General features: G+C 45.8%; 1 protein-coding gene across 4 annotated transcripts in view; it reads right to left on the reverse strand.

Annotated features, from left to right (window-relative positions):
• Positions 1–5,730, reverse strand: part of RBM47 (RNA binding motif protein 47) — a 79,821-nt gene extending 74,091 nt beyond the window's left edge. The window contains exons 1-2 of one of the 4 annotated variants that reach the window (XM_088131274.1): positions 5,668–5,730; positions 5,387–5,517 (exon numbers count right to left, since the gene is read on the reverse strand). The gene's annotated coding sequence lies outside the window, so the exon portion shown is untranslated. Of the gene's footprint in view, positions 1–3,323; positions 3,808–3,876; positions 3,939–4,445; positions 4,582–5,386; positions 5,518–5,667 lie in introns of those variants that run through there. The other 3 variants (XM_088131276.1, XM_088131277.1, XM_088131275.1) reach the window with 3 other exon arrangements.
• Positions 5,731–6,000: the final 270 nt, after the last annotated feature.

The following is a 6,000-nucleotide window of genomic DNA, read 5'->3' on the forward strand; positions in this document are numbered from 1 at the left end:
GACTGAAAATCATGGGACGAAGGCCAAGATCTGTGAATTACACATCACCAGAAATGAATAGACGCCTGCACTCACAAGGGGGATCCAAAACGTCAAGATGCGGCTTCAGTGTTTTTATACTTTTTAGTCTGGGAAAAGAATCTTAAGTCTATACAACGGAGAACTAGGGTGCCTGTCTGGCAAGTTAAGCCACTTTTGGTATGCTGTAAGAAAGAACTAGGCCTTTTCAACTTTGGGCATGCTACTTACAATTGGGAAAAAATAGATTTAAGATAGTTGCTATCTGATAGTGTCATTGTGATTTAAGGATAGGCCAATCTGGAAGAATGTCTTCAGCCTCCAGCAATGCGGCAACCATTCTATCATGCTACCTGCATAAATCAGGATCAAAGATAATGATCCACCCTGGAAAGCAGAGAATGGGTCTCCTCTGTTCAGATGTCTGGATTAAGAGAACAGCAGAGGTAAGAGACGTGTACGCTGGAATAATTTAGGGGTGCTATTTAATAGTTCATCCATCCCATCTGTGGGAAAACATAGGCAGAATTTTGACAACCTGCTTCTCTCAATGGCACATGGATTTCACCCTTGGTAGGGTTGTGCACTTCACTTTAGAAATTTACAAGGAACTACTGACATAATAGCCCTTTGCTAGGGTTCCCAAGTATACGGTATAAGAAGAACATAAGATAGGACTTGCTAGATCTAAAATTGTAAGCAAAATCCCCGCTTACAGGTACTGCAGAGGGCAGAAATACTCCCAAGCGTTGGCAGTTTTGCTCATCAGGTCCTCTTCAAATGCGTTGGGTTTCAACTCCTGTTGACTCCCTGGGTGGGGATTATGGGAATGAAACCCTAACATATTTAAAGCCCCAGGTGACAAGGTTACACTAGCCCGTCTGTTGCCTTTGTGATTAAAAAGAGGCTGTTCTGCTTGACGCGTTATATTGTGTCACCAAAATCCTTTAAACTCCCTCTCTACAAAGCCAACCTTGTCTTGACAGTATTGAGAAGATGTAGCTGATCTCAGCAAGGGCTAGGTGTACCCAGAACCATATTATTAAGAAAACAGAGGATGGGGGCAGCAGGGGGAGAGACACAAGAAAAAACTCCTGATTACTGAAAGGGGGGGGGGAAACCCCTAATAGTATTATTTACCTTGTTAAAAAATTCCTAGAAGACCAACTTCACAATAAGTATTCTTGTTCTAGGGGCCAGGGTCAACTCGTGTGATAGTGTAATTGAAGACTTTTTTTTTTTAACATCTATTGTAAATGGCAGGGCTTCAATCACATGGTTGCACCAGCCATCTTGATTTTTTGGAGTCAATGAATGATGCTGCTCATACATAGGGGTAAAAACCCTACTCAATTTAGAAAACACTGCTTAATTTCTAGTACCGTTTAGGCCTGCAGGCCAGTAAAGTGCTGATAAAATCCTACTGAATCTAATCAGCCTTATTTCTAAACAGACACAAACAGCATTACGTGCATACATTTTATAAGGGCAAATAAGTAACTGATGAATGGGTTTGCAATAATATACAGTAAGAGCATGTATTTGAAAATCAGTCACTGAAGAAGCTAAACCAATAATAATAATTCTTACAAGTCTAAGTCTGTAAAGCCTCCATGGTTGAGTCAGTTCTTGCCTGACTCTGGCAAGTCAGAGCTGGAGCTGAAACTGTTACACAGAAAACTGAGTAGTTTGTCAATAAGTTTGAATGTGGAAAAAAAAATTCAAGTGTGTAATAGTGCACAGGTATATATGACTGCCAAACCTCACATGCTTACTTATTAGGTATTCCATGAGAATGAGTGCAAAGTTTTAAAAGTTAATTTTAAGCAAACAGTGGCATGAATCACTATTTTAAAGACCAGCACTTTGAAATTTTGATTTAGAAAATGTATTCCTCAAACTCATGCGCTCCAATTTTTGTCAAGTGTTGTGTCTGAACAGACCCCCTGGATGATTGACCCTCCAAGAGGGTATATTTCCAGTATCTAGATTCCCAAGGGAAGGCACACAAACATTGTGGAATTTCTTGAAATCACTTCCGTGCTCCACGTGGCTCCACGTGATTCCAGAAACAATGTTTTGGGAGCCCTTCGTTATATAGAACACATATAAACATTTTCCAAACCAGACCCCTACAGATGTATTGGTACTACAACTTGGAAAATTCCCAGCTGCACCTATCAGAAATGCTGAAGTGTGGCAGTCCCAACTTTACTCATTTGCAAGGCACCCTGTTGAATTTGGACAGAACCAGCATCCAACCTGACTATCCAAAAGTCTGTGCTGCAAAATCAATTTCCTAGTTTTTTCCAAAGGACGAAACCATTTCTGGTTAACCAACTGGTGCAAAATCAAGGCATCCTTAAAGCTGAAAAGCATGACTTTAAACAGATTTCAATAAAATAAAAAGATATGCAAATGGTCTAAACCAATTAGCTGGGAGACATGATTTAAAGAACAGGGTTCTCACTGTACAACTTGCAACAGGGGGAACAAAACCAAACATTTCCTCTTTTAGTTAGATTTATAAGCAACACACATTTTGCCTCCAACATTCTACCAAAAGAAAAAGAAACAAAACATCAGCCGATTTCTTCTCTTATTCTAATTTCCTCTTTCAAAGCATCCATTGTGTTCTGTTTCCCACCAGGCTTCGGCTCACACACAAATGAACATGCACCTTTGTGATCATGTGCACCTGTAGCCCCTAACCCTGAGCTAAATAAAACCAGCAAGACCCTAGGAAGGAATTAAGACAAAACACCTTGTTACATATTCATTGCAAGCATCACAATATTTCTGGTTCCTCCTAACGTCATAACCGCTCAGGGCCAGCAAACTTTGTTTTTAAACACACCCGTGCAAGTTGCAGGAAGAAAGTCTTTGCGCTCAGACTGAAAACTTTTCTGAGTCAAGATCAGGTGGATGGCCTCAATGGGCAGAATTAACAGCAGGGGCTGAGGTTAAAAGCCTACTCTGAGATGCAGCAACACTCTTCAATTTTTACAGTGCTGTTCTCCTCTTTCCCCAGTCAATATTTTAATTCCAAACAGAGGCAAATTGTTTATCCAAAGAGAGATTGATTCCACTATAAAAGAGCTCAAGCCTAATTTCTACTTACTACCTGTCCAAATCCCTCTAGGGATCAGACTGCCTCATCCCAGGCGTATTATGATACCCATGTTACGCAGGCTTCCTACTCAACATTGTAACCCAAATCACTTCAGGTCAAACTCATCGGTGCAAAAGGACCAGTTAAAGCCACCCATTTAAAGACCAGCCAACACTTACCCATGGATACTTACAGGGAAGCAAAAGATAAGTTTATTTTCCCTTCCCAGTAAATGTGCGCCGGTGAGTCGATAGACGCTCCAGAGGAGTGCCTATAAAAGACGGAGCCGTCTCCCGTTCCAGTTCCACCGGGAAAAGGGTCCTCTAAGAGGTCCCTGGTCAATCATCACCACCTCATAGGGGACTGGCAGGTTTACAGATCTGGAACGCGGGTTCCAGGGCAAGCCAAAGAGCCTTTCACGACATCCGAGGGAGTGCTCTGCTCATCATTCAGATGAACACACGCTCTGAGTTCATTCTGAGTCAAGAGGAGGCCGTGCCGATTTGGAAAGAGAATATTCTTGCTCACGGCGAAGATGATGATGATGATGATGATGATGATAATAATAATAATAATACTGTCGCTAAGAGACCGAGGCTTGACTTCAGCAGAACTTGCTTGGCGCCCACACGCACACCCTGTTGCCCAGTTAATTCAAAAGTAGCTCGGGCGGGGATGCGGACAGGCGAAGGTGCTCTGGAGGGGGGGAGACGGGATCGCGCGCGTCGGCCGCAGAAAGAGTTTACCTTCTCCGCCGTCCGCGGGACGGAGCGCGCGGGACAGGCAGCTGGCGCACCTTCGGCCCCCTCCTCCTCCTCCTCCTCCTCCTCCTCCTCCTCCCCGCACGCAGCAAGGGGGCAAGGCAAGGCAAGGCACGGCAAGGAAGGGCCTGCTTGGCGGAGACGAGGCGTCGGCGCTCCCGGGCCGCGCCACTCGCCGCGCCCCACCTGGCCGCCCTCCCCCGCCCACCTTTCGGCCCGGGGAGGGGAGGGGAGGGGAGGGGAGCGCCCGCCGGGACCTTGCAAGGGCTCAGTCGACCCAGCTGGGCCCGGGCGCTGCCCTGGCACCGGCTGCGCCGCGCATTCCGAAGGGGACGGGTGGCCGCGGCGCTGGCTCGGCCCGGGGTCCCGAAAGGCGGCGGGGTCCCCGCTCCGCGCGCCTCCTCCCCTCCCCTCCCCTCCCTCCCCTCCCCTCCCGCCGGCCCTAAACTCGCCAAACCAGATTTTTGCCTGGTTTCCAGCAGCTTCCCGTAAAGCCGGGCGGCTGAAATGCTCCCCTCCTCCGCGAGCCTTTTGTTCCCCGCAAGGTCGCTCACCTTGGCCCCGCTTTTTCGGGGCGGCTGGCGAGGCTCGGCTCGGCTCGGCTCGGCTCGGGGACACGGAGAGGAGCCCTGAACTCCGCTTCTCAATCTGCGGGTTCCCCCTCCTGTCCTGACCAGACCCAAATATTGATTGCCCGTGTTTTCAAAATCTGCTGCTTTGCTGACTCATCCGCTTCATTCTTGCAGGCTGTTGGAGAAACTCTAGAATCCAAGTGTTGAACAGTAAGCTTAATTCTTCCTCAACCTTGGACGTAAAGATGCCAACTTTCTACCACGTCTGTGCCTTTAGCGACCAGAGATAAGCACGGGAGAAAACCCCCATTTAGCGTGCGATTTCTGCCTATTAGGCTGCACTTACATTTATTCTTCTCATCTGACAGCTTTTCAGGCAGGGCACACTCAGTGTTTAAAATCCCCTCCAGCGCAAAGAGGGAGGCTTTCTGTGGTGACCCTAATAGAATTCAGCATCAAGGAGACACCATTTAGCCAGACAACCTTGTCTCTAATTGAGCTACCTTCTACAGACATTTGTAAGGAGGTTTCTGTCAGATAGCAAAGGCTGCATACAGCTTTCAAGATAAAAGTTAGAAACAATGGAGCTGGGCGGGTAAAAAATTGACAATATCAACCTCATACAATCATGTCTGCCCCACACCCGCCAGGGGAGATGAATTCAGATAGATGAGAGTTCCTTTAATCCTATCAAGAGCTTCCACCGTATGCAGTCACTTTTGCAAAGCAACTTAAGAACTCAGTGTTTACTCAGGAGTAAGTCACGTAAAAGCCCTGTGGGGCTTATTTCTATACAAGCGAACCCAGGGGTGTTGGAATCAAAGCGTATTAAGGAATTGCAAGCCTATGTTACGCAGACCGGAGTAGGCAATCTTAAACTTATAAATTGTAAACACCCAGCAAATGATGGCTAAGATACTCGCCTGGATCATAATGCGCCTCAGTTTTTGGAGCAATACGCGCAGCCTGGAACAACGGTTGGTTTCTCTCTCCTTTCTACGACGTATTTTGCAAAAAGCCCTTCTTCCACATCTCCAGACATACTATAGCACTTCTGGTTTTTAGAAATGAAAATAAAGGGAAGCAAATGTAAAAATAAAAATTAAGCTCTGTTTTAATCTACCTGATAGCTACACTGAGTCCCCAAACAAAATAAGAGAGTTGAGGAACTCCAGCTTCAGTCTACCCATGCTGTATTACCTACCCCTCTGTTGTGAGGCTAAAGTGATCAAGCCAGCGTACCCTAACATGCGAACAAGCTGAAGATCTGAAATCTTTTTTTCAGTCCTTGTGACTAAAACATCATACCACAAACCCTTAAAGAGGAAGCCTCCAGCATCCAAACTTTTTTTTTGAAAGTGGTAAGTCCTGCTTGTGCTATTATGCAATAGAAAAATGATACAGCGTTTTTCGTTTGGATGGTTGGCTTGATTTACAAAAATTAAATGATCTACTTAAATTGCACTCAGTGTTTCGTAAAGAGCACTCATAGCTATGAGGATTAATGAAAACCTAGGTTATCCACGGCTACTGGAAT

Source organism: Python bivittatus, unplaced genomic scaffold (assembly GCF_059951505.1).
Source record: "Python bivittatus isolate LINGU-HERP-01145 unplaced genomic scaffold, Pbiv_v1 ctg000970_np1212, whole genome shotgun sequence".
Lineage (NCBI taxonomy): Eukaryota > Metazoa > Chordata > Lepidosauria > Squamata > Pythonidae > Python > Python bivittatus.